The sequence below is a fragment of the Pelodiscus sinensis genome, chromosome 5 (genome assembly GCF_049634645.1).
Source record: "Pelodiscus sinensis isolate JC-2024 chromosome 5, ASM4963464v1, whole genome shotgun sequence".
NCBI lineage: Eukaryota > Metazoa > Chordata > Testudines > Trionychidae > Pelodiscus > Pelodiscus sinensis.
Window position 1 is genome coordinate 14,132,244 of NC_134715.1, and position 15,430 is coordinate 14,147,673.

The window sequence follows — 15,430 nt, forward strand, 5'->3', positions numbered from 1 at the left end:
AACTTAATTGTAATAGAGATGTAGCCGTGTTAGTCTGGGGTAGCTGAAGCAAAATACAGGACTATGTAGCACTTTAAAGACTAACAAGATGGTTTATTAGATGATGAGCTTTCGTGGGCCAGACCCACTTCCTCAGATCAAGGAAGTGGGTCTGGCCCACGAAAGCTCATCATCTAATAAACCATCTGGTTAGTCTTTAAAGTGCTACATAGTCCTGTATTTTGCCAAAACTTAATTGTCTGTCTTAGCTTTGCACAGGACTTATAACTGACACTTGTGTAAAACGTATTCGTTCTCACCCGCTGCTTAACAGCAACCAAGGATTGGGCTTTGCAATTCAACACTATACGGATATAAAACTATATAATTTCAGTTCTTGCCTTCTGGGTAGTGAGTCATTTTCCAGCAACTGTCTTTTTTTTCTTCGAGTTTTGACTTTTTACCCTCTTTTGTGTGTCCACATAAAAAGCAGCTAAGTTATTCCTCTTATAACTGGATGAAGTGGACTACTTTTTTGCTCAAGTTGTCTGTATTTAGTATGGTTAAGACCTACAAAGATTTTGTTCATATGAAGATGATATGCTATAAATGTTCACTCTAATCATCCTAATGCTGAAATAATTATTACTGGTGTTATTTTATTTGTTGAACTGACAGTCTGTAATAGTTGCATTATAAACCAACATTATGAGGAAACCTAATGGAAACATTAACTATAGATAAACGAAAAGTCAACTCTGAGCAATTCTGAAACCTTGAAAATATGCTTGTCCACCAGATGGTGCCTTTTCAAACCTAGGGGCAAGCTTCTCAGGGTGTTCTTTCCCCAGTCCTGCAAACTGCTCTACTCTGAATATGTATATAAGCTGGCCCATGAAAATACTTGTCCATTTAAATGTTTGCAGGATTGGGGCCTAAAGCCATGTCTACAATGGCACGTATGTCTGCAAATTTCCATTCACAGGTGTGAAATAAATACCTTGAGTGAGCAGGGTTGCCAGATAGTTTGAAAAAAAATACCGAACACACATGCTAAAAATTTGTTGAGCAAAAAAACCCTCCAACACCATGCTTAACACTCAAAGAACTTTATTAACAACAATCTCAACAGTCTACATCATATATTTTAAATTAGATCGTGCGGCTTTTATCAATGTGTGGTGGTAACAGGCAGAAATTCCACCCCAGTGTAGACATGATTTCAGTACTTAACCTTTAAATTAGGGTCACACAAAATATGGCCCAGGGGCTGGATGCAGCCTGCCTAAGCACTAGATCTGTCCTGCAGCCCAGCGGGAGCCTTGGGTAGGCTCCTTGCCTGCCACATTGCTGCATGATGCTCAAAGCAGCTAGCCTGAGCTTTCTGCATGCTGCGAGTCCCGGGGAGAGGGATGTGAGTTTTGTGCGCTGCCCTAGCCCCCAGCACAATCTCACAGCTCTCATTTTCTGATTTCTAGCCAATGGGAGCTTCCTGGACCAGTTCTTCACCCCGCCCCCATCCCCTGGGGCATTCAGTACACAGAACGCACATGGCCCCCGCATCTAGTCATTTTGAGTGGTGTGTGCGGAAGGCCAGTAAAGCTCCTGCGGGACTGCTGGCTGGGAGCCTCCTAGGTATGCCCCCCTCTCTCCTCAACTTTCTGTTTCCCCTCCTGCAGTCCTGGCCAAGGTCACAACCTAAACCCTCTGCACCCATGCTACTGCTCATGTTCCCTTTCTCAGACCCTGCACCTCAATCTCCTGCCCTAGGTCACAACCCAAATCCTTGCACTCCCTCCTGTCCCAGGCCACAACCCCCTTCCAGATCCTGAACCACACTCTTCCAGGTCAGAATTCTCTTCCGTACCCGTATCCATACCTTCTCCTGCATCCCAGTCCCTTGCCGTGGGTCGGTGGTTCCCAACCTTTTTATACTGCAAACCCGCAAACCCAATCACAAACTTTTGATGGACTGGTAATATTTTATTTGCATATTGAATATGCAAATAAAATATCAGTCTGCCAAAAACCTTGGCCCCCAGAACCACCGCGAACAACTGGCTTCAGCTCTGGCAGCTGCCACATGGCGGGCAGCTGCAGCAGGTGAAGCCAGCTGTTTGTAGCGGTTCTGGGATTGGAGCTGGGGTACACCCTAGTCCTGAACCCACAAGTGCCAGCCCTAAGGCCTAGAGCTCCTCACCCCTCCATTACCCCCAGTGCCAGCCACTGACCCCAGAATCCCCTGCAGCCAACCCCCGTTTTAGCCTCTCACTCTCAGATCTACCCAATGCCAGCCCTTATCCCAAACACCTCAGTGCCAGCTCGCTGCCCCTTAAGAGCCCCTCCAGTGCCAACTTCCTATTTCCAGAGCCCCACTGCACCCAGCCCCCAATGTTGGCTCTATTCCCAGATTCCCAAGTGCCAGTTCCCCACCCCAGACATCCCAGTGTGAGCCCTCTGTCTCTTAGAACTCCCCATTATTAGCTTCGAACTTAGAGCCTCCCAGCACTAGACCTGCCCCCAGTGCCTGTCCAGCCCCCCTCACCTAGCCCTGTGCTGCCTCCCAGCTGCCAGCTCCCAGCTGCTGCTGTCCCAGTCACGGCTGCTCTAAGTCTGCTATGCCAGTATCCACGTGGCCCTCCCATCATGCAGCGGACCACTCTTCTGCATCCTGGAAGAGACCCTGCCTGGCACTGGTTGGCTGAGAGGTGGGGTAGAATATGCCTCTCCCAAAGGCTGCGGTGGTAGGGGAGGCTCTGGGCGGTGTGTTCCAGCCCCCAGAGCTGCCACGGCCCGGCAGCCAGTAGTTCATGGCCCTGCAGTTGGGAACCACTGCCTTAAGTCACAACCTCCTTCTCCACCTAAACTCCTACCCAGACCCCATATCACCTTCTGCATCCCAACACCCTGCTCTGAACTTCCTTCTGCATCTAACTTCCATTCCAAACCTGGCACGTTGACCACTAACCGAATTCTTGGAGCGCCCCCCATCAGAAATTATTGCCCACCCGTGCCCTAAAGCATTTATCTACCTTTAACACAGTGTTTCTCCAAGTGGTCCATGAAACCACTTTGAGAAAGTTGCTAACTGGCCACTCTGTTGTGTTTATCAGCGCCGCAGCCACGGAGTCTGGTGGCTTCTACAGACTCCAGTTTGCCGTTTGCAGCCAAGGGAAACTGGGGGAAGTGACGGCCAGTCCCATGCTGCTTCCCCAGGTTTCCCTTGGCTGCAAACAGCGAACTGGACCAATGGGAACCGTGAGGCTCTGTGACTGAGGTGCTGGTAAATAAACACTCTGGAGTGGCCAGTTAGCAAATTTCTCAAAATGATTTCATGGACCACTTTGAGAAACACTGTTTTAACATAATTCAGTGGCTCACATTTAATTTTTTTTTGTAATTTTAAAAAAAACCAGGAAGTGGAATATGCTTGTCAGCTGCTTCAATCCTGGAGCTCTTCAAAGCAAAGCAATTTCTAATAAAGGAATTGCTCTTAAATAACAAATTAAGAAGATGCTGAAAAAGATATGCAATCTTAAATCTAATAGAAGAAGTAAGCCCTAGCTATCCTTTAGGATTAACACTAAGTACTGGGTATCCTTTGCTTATGCCAACAAAATGGGAAGAGTACTCACACTGCAAAGCAACAAAAGTCACCAAAAATAGCCAGTTTTAGAGACCAAAAAAATTCCACCTCCATGAGGGACAGACTAGATGTTTTGCAGAATCCCAAGATACCACGTGCACTTCTGAGATCCCATAATACCTAATGACAAATAGGGTGTGTCTAGACTACAGCATTTGTTTGAAAAAGTGGCCTTTTTTTGAAAAAACTTCCCCTGCATCTAGACTGCTGTCACGTTCTTTCGAAAGTAAATCGAAAGAACAAGGCGGTTTTTTTGACCATGTAAAACTTTGTTTTACGAGGAATAACACCTTTTTTCAAAAGTGCTCTTTCAAAAAAGGCACTATGTAATGCAAACTATACTTTTTCGAAAGAGAGCATCCAGACTGGCTGGGTGCTTTCTTTCGAAAAAGCAGCTGCTTTTTCGAAAATACTGGTTGTAGTCTGGATGCTCTTTTTTGAAAGAGACTTTTTCAAAAACATCTACACAGCTCCTTTTGCACAAAAACGACCCCTAATTATGCAAATGAAGTGTGGCAATATGCTAATCTGTGCTTAATTTGCACAGGCTTTTGTTTGAGAGGTTCAGTGTAGACGTAGCCTTAGATCCCTTTCTGAAGTACTCCTTCCTAGACATTCTGTATGTGTTAAACTGATGTTCCTTCCTAAGTGGAGTACTTTGCATTGATCCTTATTAAACTTAATCTTAATTACTTCAGGCTATTTCTTGAGTTTGTCCACATCATTTTGAGTTATGACCCTGTCCTCCAAAGTACTTGCAACCCCTCGCAGCTTGGCATCATCTGCAAACTTAATAAGAGTATTCTCTATGCCAATATCTAAATTGTTGATGAGGATATTGAACAGAACCAGTTCTGAAACTGACCCCTGCAGAACCCCACTTGTTATGCCCTTCCACCATGACTGTGAACCATTAAAAACTACTCTCTGAGAATGGTTATTCAGCAGTTATGCACCCATCTTATAGAAGTCCCATCTAGGTTGTATTTCCCTAGTTTAATGATAACACGGCATGTGAGATCATATCAAATGCTTTACTAAAGTCTAGGTACACCACATCCACCGCTTCTTCCTTATCTACAAGACTTGATATCCTATAAAAGAAAGCTATCCGATTGGTTTGACATGATTAGTTTTTTACAAATCCATTCTGGCTGTTACCTATCACCTTATAATCTTCCAGATGTTTGCAGATGACTTCCTTAATTATTTGCTCCAGAAGTTAGGCTGACTGGTCTGTAGTTTGGCACAGAAGTTAGGCTGACTGGTCTGTAGTTTTCTGGGTTTTTCTTATTTCCCTTTCCAGTCTTTTGCAATCTCTCATGACTTCCATGACTTTTCAAGGATGATGACTAATGGCTCAGATGCCACCTCTGTCAGCTCCTTCTGTGACTTCTGTGTGTCAACATTATTTTCCTTGATAAAACCTGGTAGTGTAGACATACCTATAGTTATAGCAACCTAACCTGGGGTGGACAGTCATTTTCATAGGGGGAGCACTTAATGAATTTTGGTATTGATCATGGGCTAGCTTCATCCCCCTACCCCAGAAGGGGTGGGATCCGCGGGAAGAAAGGGTGGGGCTTGGAACTAGCCTCCCCCCGGAGTTGTTGGCCTTTTAAATAGGATCCTGCTGCCTGAGCTACCACCTAGAAATTTGGTGGCATGGGCAGCAGGCTATAAACAAAGAGGCTAGATGCAATCTGCAAGCCAGATCAAAGTGTTAGGCAATCGGATCCAGCCTTTGGACCGCATCTTGCCCAGTCCTGACCTAACCTTTGGTGTAGACAATGCTATATGAGAGAGTTTCAGTTGTTGACTGTAGCTACTGCTTCTTGCAGAAGTAGATTTTCTACCCTGATGGGAGAAGGTCTCCCATTTAGCATGGGAGCATCTTACGTTAAGTGCTGCAGTGACAGTGCAGTTGTGCTGATGCAGCATTTTAAATGTACTGCTATCCTGAGAAATTTTGGGCAACTGGAGTAGATCTAAGGCAGGAATCAAGGTGATTATTGTGGTAGTTGTCACCAGCTTTGTAGTAAAATACGCTCCCGGCATTTGCATGGACTTGAGCACAGGAAGATATTAGAGATGGCACATTCAACTCCAAATTTGTTTTTAATTGACCTCTTTTTAACAAGAGGGGAGAGAAATAATTGGTAACTGAACCCCAATTGACTGTGAATAGCACTCCTTTTTGCAGCCACCCATTTTAATGCATGTCTCTCCCTTACCCTAACTGTGATGGAACATGCTATCCATTCACTTTTCTGGCTTTGTTCCTCTTCACTACTGTTCTTTCTGCATGTACTTTTTTGTTCTGTTTTAATGCATAGTTTCTTGCTCCCTTTCCTCATATCGTCTCTGTATTCACCAGAAGGTTGCACGATACTGAGTGGAATATCTGTTGTTTTGTTCCTTTTCACCAAGTGGCTGTAGTGCGCATACTGTTGAGGTTGAACTGAGTGTAATGGGAGCAGCGAAGAGAAGTTCAGGTTGGTAAGCTGCTGCTTGAGTCTGTAAACCAGTGCATTTGGATACCACAGCTGGGAGGAGAGAGAAGACGGTGGTGACTTTGAAAATTTCCTTTTGCTTTATTTGCATATAAGGCATATTTGCATTGAAGGTGTGGTAGTATCTAAGGTCATGCAGCTTTTCTTTTCTTCCTCTCATCCCCCAAATGCTCTTTTCCTATATGTCCCTGGACTAGTCTGCTGCTTCCCGGGTTGCACCCCCAGTTGGAAAATAGAGTTGTATGCTTTAAACAAGTGATCATGCAATTCCAACATAGAAGTTTCTGGAGTCCAGCATGAGTAGTGACAGCAAATGATGGCTAAATAGGTACTAGCTCTAGGGATTTCTGTTTCCCAGTATATGCTGGTAACTATGGGTACGTCTAAACTACATGCCTCTGTCAGCAGAGGCACGTAGATTTGTTTTTTTGGCAAAGGCAAATGAAGCCGCGATTTAAATGATTGCGGCTTCATTTACATTTACATGGCTGCCGCGCTGAGCCAACAAACAGCTGATTAGCTGTTTGTCCGCTCAGCGCGCTAGTCTGGACGCTCCCCTGCCGACATCAAAGCCCTTTGTTGGCAGCCCCGGTAAACCTCATCCCACGAGGAATAACGGGGCTGCCGACAAAGGGCTTTGATGTCGGCAGGGGAGCGTCCAGACTAGCGCGCTGAGCGAACAAACAGCTGACCAGCTGTTTGTCGGCTCAGCGCGGCAGCCATGTAAATTTAAATGAAGCCGCGATCATTTAAATCGCGGCTTCATTTGCCTTTGCCTATGTGTCTAATCTACATGCCTCTGGCTCACAGTGCCACACAGTTACCAAATGTTTTGTGGTGTTCCTAGGAATTGAAGACCTAATCCTGTTCTTGAAGGCCTTCTGTACACTAACAAGTTGCAGTGCAGTAAATTAGCCCAGAGCAACGTAACTTCTGAGGTGTCCATACCACAAGGCAATGTGCGCTAACTCCACGTTGCTGCACTGTAGATAAATCACCTTCACGAGAGGCGAAGAGCTTGCTGCACTGTGACTATAGCACCAGAGTGCTAGTGTGGATGCCAGGGTGTACAGTAGTGCTGTGATAGGCCTCTGTACCTGTCCTACAATGCCTATTCTCTCCTCTCTGGCAATCAGTTTGAACCCTACTGCTCTCCCCTCAGGTGACCAACCCTCAGACCCGCCCTTTGCACTCATTTGTGTAACCCCCAAGCAGATTACCTAGATTCCTGGGGCTCTGTCTGCTGGCAGCTCAGGGAGAGGTACTCTGAGTTTGCCTTGGCTCCCCCTCCCTACCAGGGACAGAAACTGCTCGGCAACCCATAGGGAGTGAGATGCCCCTCCTAGGGAGTTCGGGAGGGAAGCCAGCCAGGGCAAGGGGAGGGTTGGCTGTGTGGGAGCTAGTAAGCCCCAGGCCTGTGTGCAGGGTTTCCCCCTGAGAACTAGTCTCTAGGGACCTGAAGGCAGGATCCCTCCACTGGCTTTTATTTCTCCACTGTTGATTCCCAGTTTGTGGCGTTTGCTGGGAAACTTCCCCAGCCAGGCTGAGTTAGCTCTCCGGCTCCCTGGGTGAGACCAGTCACCGTATGGTCAGCTCTGCTCTGTCTGCTGGTTCAGGGCTGCTGCCTGCTGTGTGTGTGTCTGAATGCTGGGGTAGGAGATTATAGTTTGAATTTTGGTGCAGTTCTGTGGCCTGCACCTTGAGCCTTGCACCCCTTTGTGGTGAAGAGAAATTCTGGGACCGAAGCGACCAGCCCCTCTGCAGTGACTGAGTCATCTCTGAACCTGAGGCTCATTCATGGAGTGTGTGAGTGAACCATCTTTTAGTTACCTTATTTTCCGGCGTATAAGACGACTTTTGATGCTGAAAAACATCCCCCAAAAATCGGGGGTCGTCTTATACGCCGGGTATACAGGCGGCAGGGCAGCCGAGGCGTGCCGGGGCTGTCCCGCTGCCGGGGTGTCCTCAGAGGCTTTGCTCCCGGTGTCTCTGGTCTGCTGGGGACCGTCTCCAGCAGACCAGGAACACCGGGAGCAAAGCCGGGGAGGTGGAGGGGCGCTGGGGTATAAGACGAAAACCTATCTTTTAACTAAAAAATTAGGGGGTCATCTTATACGCCCAGTAGCCTTATACGCTGGAAAATACGGTAGTAAGATAGGGAATTTGTTTGAGGATTTTATAACCTGCTGCATATTAAACCTGTGGAGGGATTTACCACCTTCTCCCACTTGGGAGTCCTTTGAGCAGTACTGGACCCAGTCAGCCTCACTGCTAAACCACTGCAGAGAAGAAATTTGTGGTCATAAGTCCTCAAGGGCCCCAACAAAGAACACGTACCAACGGGACACTACCCTTACAGTTGCTGGGCACCAGTGACCCTAGAAATAGTATTTTACCCTGTTCTGTTATATTTGTCTCCTGTTTAATATAATTGTGTTTAATATAGTGTATGTGTTTGTGTTATTTTCTTGGAGTCTCCAACTATCTGGCAAGTACGTGGGGATTCCCCTGGGTTAGAATTTTCCTCCCAAGCTGCCCTGGTGACCCTGCCAGGAAGGAGTGAGGGGAGTGGAGGCACCGCCAAATAAATCCATTGGGAAAAAATAAAGTTGAGTGGGTGGCGGGATCCAGAAGAACCCAGACCTATTCATCAAAACCTGTAAGCAGATTGGCATTAAAGAAGGTAACCAGGTGGAGAGGGGGCGCTACATTTGGAATTTTGAAAGTCCTCTTCCTATTTGCTCAGGGACACATGGTGTGTTCTCAGCACATCTCTCCAGCTGACCATGCCTGCTCCATGTGACAGGAGATCTCTTGCTTGGAGCCCTGACAAGGTGTTGGACCTCACCAGTGTTTGGGAGAGGAGTCCAGTTCCAGCTGCGCACCAGATGTAGGAATTATGATATATACAGGCAGATCTCAAGATGCCTGTTTGAAAGGGGACATGACCAGGATGCACTGCAATGCAGGGTCAAAGTGAGAGAGCTGTGAAATGCCTACCACAAAGTGTGGGAGGCAAACTGCCATTCTGTTGCTGTACCTGCAAACCTGCTGATTCTACAAAGAGTTGGATTAAATATTTGGGGGGGGACTGCACCTCCACTCTGAAGATCCCTTTGGATGCTTCAGGAGTCATTGCAGAGTGGACTGAGCCAGGAGAAGGACATGTTGCATGAGGGTGCCAAGGGGGACAAGATGGGGACTCAGATGCAGAGGATGTCTCAATGCCCACAGATGAATGCAGGCTGGAGCTATTTTCTACCCCGGAGGAGGCTAGCCAGTTGCAGCAGTTGGAGGTTGAGAAAGCACAAACAGTAGAGGATGTGCCTTGGTAAGTGGCTGTGATTTCTGGAAGTGCTGAAACAAGTTGTTGGGGGCAGGAGGGTCACAGAAAGCAGGCTTTGGTGCTAGTACAGATACTGGGCTAGTCAGATGTGGGCATTGATAGACTCTCTCTCACTCCGTGGTATTTGGCTTCATAGATTTAATCAAAAGTGTTGTGCAGATGCTCGGCTATTCACCTCCACAGGTTCTGTGGCAGAGCTGTTTTGTTCCTTTTCCCATTAAGGGGGACATTCCTTATGGCATAGAGGCATGTGTGTAAGGGAGACCACTGCTGTACCCAGGCATGCTTCATAAGGGTCAAAACTGAAGCTGCAGTTGTGTAGAAGACCTTCACTTGCTTCCCTTCTCCCCCTCAGCAGCGAAATATCTTCTAGGTTTACCATAGTCTATTGAAAATGTGTGGACATTAGTGACTATAGGGTCCTGCTGCAGTGTTGGCTGTCCCCAAGACACACCTGCCTAGACTACAGTAAGGCCCTGACCCAGTGGTTTACTCACCATTTTGGGGGTCTTGTGTCTTATGTTCCTCACCCCGGGACAGCCATTCAGCAATTGGTATGTGAACAGTGCTTGTGTGTAAACTGAGTCATGTCAGTGCTCTGTCTGTTGTTAGCAGTGGTCCCTCTGTAAAATGTAGCATTTTGGCTTCACAGATTTAAACTTTGGATCCCAGCCTTTATTGTTATCGCCTGATGAACACTTGCACAGGGCAAGGAAGTGTTATGGGAGAAGTAAAGATGACTTGGTGCATGAGGTTATTCTACAGGCTGCTGCTGAAAAGAAAGACTTTAAGGAGTGAAGGGACAATGAAAGGAAAATACTGAAGCCACAGAATGTCTGTTAAACATAATGGAGCACCAACCTACATGTTTCTAGCACTGCAGCTATAGCAGCTCCATGACTACTCTCCACCTGCAGTCGTCCTCCCAAATTTGATTTCCATGGGTCCTCTTCTCACTGCCAACACATTTTGGGCACTATTCTGTCCTCACTCGGCTTCCATTGAACTCCACACCTAGAATCATAGAACCATAGAACTGGAAGAGACATCACAAGGTCATCAAGTCCAGCCCCCTGCTCTAGGCACGACCAATCCCAACTAAATCAACCCGGCCAGGGATTTGTCAAGCTGAGACTTAAACACCGCTAGGGATGGAGACTCCATCACTTCCCTAGGTAACCCATTCCAGTGCTTCACTACCCTCCTAGTGAAATAGTTTTTCCTAATATCCAACCTGGACCTCTCCCACCACAACTTAAGACCATTGCTCCTTGTTCTGCCCTCTGTCAGTACTGAGAACAGCCTCTCTTCATCCTCTTTGGAACCTCCCTTCAGGAAGTTGAAGGCTGCTATCAAATCCCCCCTCACTCTTCGCTTCTGCAGACTAAACAGACCCAACTCCCTCAGCCTCTCCTCATACGTCATATGCTCCAGCCCCCTAATCATTTTGGTTACCCACTGCTGGACCCTCTCCAATGCGTCCACATCCTTTTTGTAGTGGGGGCCCCAGAACTGGACACAATACTACAGATGTGGCCTCACCAAAGCTGAATAAAGGGGAATAATGACATCTCTGGATCTGCTGGCAATGCTCATCTTAATGCAACTTAATATGCCATTAGCCATCTTGGATACAAGGGCACACTATTGACTCATATCCAGCTTCTCATCCACTGTAACCCCCAGGTCTTTTTCTGCAGAACTACTACTTAACTGGTTGGTCCCCAGCTTGTAACTATGCTTGGGATTCTTCCGTCCCAAGTGCAGGACTCTACACTTGTCCTTGTTGAACCTCATCAGATTTCTTGTGGCCCAATCCTCCAATTTGTCTAAGTCACTCTGGACCCTATCTCTGCCCTTAAGCGTATCTACCTCTCCCCCTAGCTTAGTGTCATCTGCCAACTTGCTGAGGGTGCAATCCATCCCCTCATCCAGGTCATTAATAAAGATATTGAACAAAACCGGTCCTAGAACCGAACCTTGGGGCACTCTGCTAGAAACTGACCGCCATCCTGACATCGAGCTGTTAATCACTACCCGCTGGGCCCGGCCTTCTAGCCATCTTTTTATCCATTTTACCGTCCATTTATCCAATCCACATTCCCTTAACTTGCTGGCAAGAATATTGTGGGAGACCATATTAAAAGCCTTGCTAAAGTCAAGGTATATAACATCCACTGACTTTCCCATGTCCACCAAGCCAGGTATATCACATCCACTGACTTCTCTATATCCATCCATTACCTCATCAAATCTCTCGTGCAAAACGAAATGGCAGAAGTATGCTAATATGTCAGATTCATGCTAATGAGGCATATTTTCTGCCAAAAAAACTTGTAGCATAGATGTAGCCTGAGTGTTTTGACTTCCCCTACAGTAATCTTCTATTCTGGGAAGAAAGTCCCAGCTTGCAGTTTCCTGAACAGTCCAGTGTTCCAAAATATCCTTGTGTTATGCACCTTTGCAGATCAGCTTGTGTTAATAAAAAGCCCATGGTGATCCACAAGCCCCAGGAGACCCCCTTCTGGTTAATGTACTCAGGGGCTAGGTGGTCTGGTGCCAGAATTGATTGACTTGTGTGAAGTCCCTTTGAAACCATCAGTTCAATGGGATGACTCACAGGACTAAGACATGTGTTCCTTACCAGATTCTTAGATTATAAACTTCTTGAGGCAAAGAACTCTTCTCTATGTATTGTAACTAGCAGATTTACCTGGTGTGGCTCAGGTCCTTAACCTCAGTTTAAAAAAAAAAAAAAAAAAGGAAAATGTGTATGCTCATTGAAGAGATTGTATTTTTCAGAAATACAGTGTTATTTTTATTTTTATTTTGGATTTCTTAAAGGGATTATTAAAATTTTTCTGTTTAATTTTTTTAATGGGAATTGTGTTTTTTCTTCATCCCTATAAACTGCTATGTTTTAAAAAAAAAGTTGTATTCAGTTTGGTTTCCAATAACATTGTCTTTTGGTTTTGAAACCTTAAGCATTGATTTAGCCGTGCCAAAAGAGCACTACCTGTACTGCAAATTTTTCTGTTTTATCTCTCTTCTGTAATATTGAAGCAATGAGAAACAATCTCATTCTAGGTTCATCCTATTTTTTGGCTTATCTTGGTTAAATATCTTTCAACATTCTCTCAGTTATGTCAAAAAGTAGAAGGCAAATAAAAAGAAAAAAATATTCTTTGTATATAATCTTATGGTTTCGAAACCAATCTCATGATTTTTGAACATTTGGTGATTGATTGGTTGCCTTCAGTGGTCTCCAACCTTTTTACACCCAAGATCACTTTTTAAGTCTCAGAACAGGCGAAGATCTACGGCCCCGCCCCTTCCTTGAAGCTCCACCCCCTCTATTCTCCTGTCCATCACTTGCTATCCCCAGCCCTTATACACTCTGTTAAACAGTTTATTTTTAAATTATGAAATATATAAAATTAAAATCACATGTTTATAGTTATGAAATAAATGGTCTGTTTTTAATTCATGCTATTTAAATGTCAAATGAAGCATGTACATTTATACATTTTGTTCTTTGCTATTTTGTAAATCTAAAATCAAGTATTGATAATTTATATATTTTTTTCTTCCAATAACAAAGTCTCAGTGTGACACCTGTGACTGAACAGTATTTGCCAGTGTCTTGAAGTCTGGGTTGTAATCTGAGATTGGTAGTCGTATACGGTCCATCAGATGGGCATCTGTGATCCTGCGCTCAGCCTGGGAAGCTTGCTCCAGCACAGCTGGAGCTAGACGCAGCCTCCCTGGGCTGAGCGCAGGGCAGCCGGGCTGGAGGAAAGAGAAGTGGCTGCCCGGCCAGCTGGCCATAGCGCGCAGCCAGGGTGCACCGAGCTCCACGTGGGCAGGCGCAGAGGAGAAACTGCCGATCAGTTGGAGTGCGGGGCAGACTCTTTCAGCTGAAATCCACAGTCAGCTGCTGGGGTGTTTCAGCCCTCCCAACCTCCCAGGTCCCACCATTCCTCGCAGCTCCTCACCTGTGTTGTTGCTCGGTGAGTAGCTGCTCCTCAAATGAGGAAATCTAATGTAAATGTACTGCGCAAGCACACAGTTCGGAGAGGGCTCAAGAGCTACCTTTAGAGCCCCTGAGATCTACCGGTAGATCACGATCTACTGGTTGGTGACCACGGCCTTAGGTAAAGCACAATTCTATGGAGCACAGCTACTCTTGGATATGATCATTGAAATTAGGAAGGTAACTCAGGCCATGTGTACCCTGGAAAGGTTTGGGGATGAAAGTGTTGTGGACAAGCAAAAGTTGCCAAAATTGAAAACTCGCCAAACCGGTTTTTCTGCTGCCCTTTGTCAGTATATCATGACCACACTGCTAGCTCCCTTATTGACAGAAAAAAGCATCCCACGGTGCCTGGTGACACCTTCAGTCACTAAGCACTGTGGGAACGTGCAACGTAGCACAAGGCATTTTGGGAATGTGAAAAATGTCTGGTCACCTACTTGCTTCCCAGCCCTCTCTGGGCTTCCAACTTACTTTTGTACTGCTTGAATGGCAATCTTTGCTGTGGTCTCCAGCATCTGCTGTGAGAAATCATGGATCCCAAACTTCTCTTCCATGTTGTAATCAATGTGCTTAGGACATAACACATTGCAGCAGAGCTTCTTATGCACTTTAATAGTAGAAGACGAAGACTCGGATGTGGGCGACAAAGTGAATGATACAGTAGCAAAGTGGCATTGCATTGGGCTTCACATAGCAGCTAAGCAGAGTAGAGCATCACTTTCGGGCTAGGGAAATCAACACTGAATGGTGGAATTGTATTGTTATGCCGGTGTGCAAGGAAGACCAGTGGGTACAGAACTTTCAGACACATAAAGCAATTTACGTGAAGCTGTATGCTGAGCTGACCTCTGAATTGTGGGGCAATTGATAGCACACATTATATTACTACCTCGTCTTACCTCAGAGTACACCAATCGTAAAGGGTACTTTTCAGTGGTGCTTCAGACGCATATCATGGTGCTTCAGGTGCTTGTGGATCATGGTGGGCATTTCACAGACATAAATGCTGCCCCTAGACCGCGATCCCTCTGCCCCTCCTGTTCCCTGCGCCTCCCCCGCATCCTGCTCCCCCGATCCCTGCATCCCTCTGTGCCTCCCGTTCCCCGCGCCACCCCTGTACACCCCCACTGTTCCCTGCACCCCTCTGGCTCTGTGCTGTCCCTGCATCCTGCTCACCCTGTGAGTCGGGAGTGAGGGGGGCTGGACAGGGCAGGGAAAAGGCTGCTGTGACCTAGCAGCAGTGAAAGGGGGAGTTCACTTGAAGTGCCTTTGCCTTTATGGAAAAAAACGAATGAATATGCTATTTGCTATTTATAGTGCTAAAATGCTAGGACAAAAATTAAAACAAACAAACAAACAAAAACCTCCATTGCAAAATGCAAATGTGTAAAAGACAACAAAAAGGGGGGAGGGGTGGCCAAAAATGTTTTGCTTGTGGCAGCAAAAAACCTAGAGCTGGCCCTGAGGGAGGGGAAGGGGCTTGTGCTGAGGGGAGGGGAGGGGAGGAGGTCAGGAAAAGAAGAAAGGGGAAGGCACCAAGGGACAGGGGTGTAGAAGAGACAAATCCCAGGGGGCCAAGTGCAGACAATGAGGAAAAGGGCAGGAGGGGAGGTGTCAGTGGGAGTGGGAACAGAGTGATGCTGGGAGAGGAGAGGGTAAGGGCACTGGGGGCTAAAGGGGGGAGGGGGAGGTGCTGGGAGAAGGCTTGAAAGGGGGTGGGCATGAGGAAGACAGGGATGGAGCAAGGCATGTGTAAGGGCACAGGGACATGAGGGGAACGGGGCAGAGGGTAGTGAGGGGGGGTGGGTATCATGGGCAAAGGGGGCAGAGGCAGTGAGGGAAGGGGGAGGCATCATGAGGGTGCAGGTGCCAGAGGATTCTGGGGGTGAAGCAGAAGGGCAGACACCTGC

The 15,430-nt window shown here is 46.6% G+C and overlaps 1 protein-coding gene across 3 annotated transcripts in view; it reads left to right on the plus strand.

The window, feature by feature from the left end:
* AFF1 (ALF transcription elongation factor 1) overlaps positions 1-15,430 on the plus strand; it is a 178,888-nt gene that overhangs the window by 519 nt on the left and 162,939 nt on the right. The window lies entirely within an intron of this gene.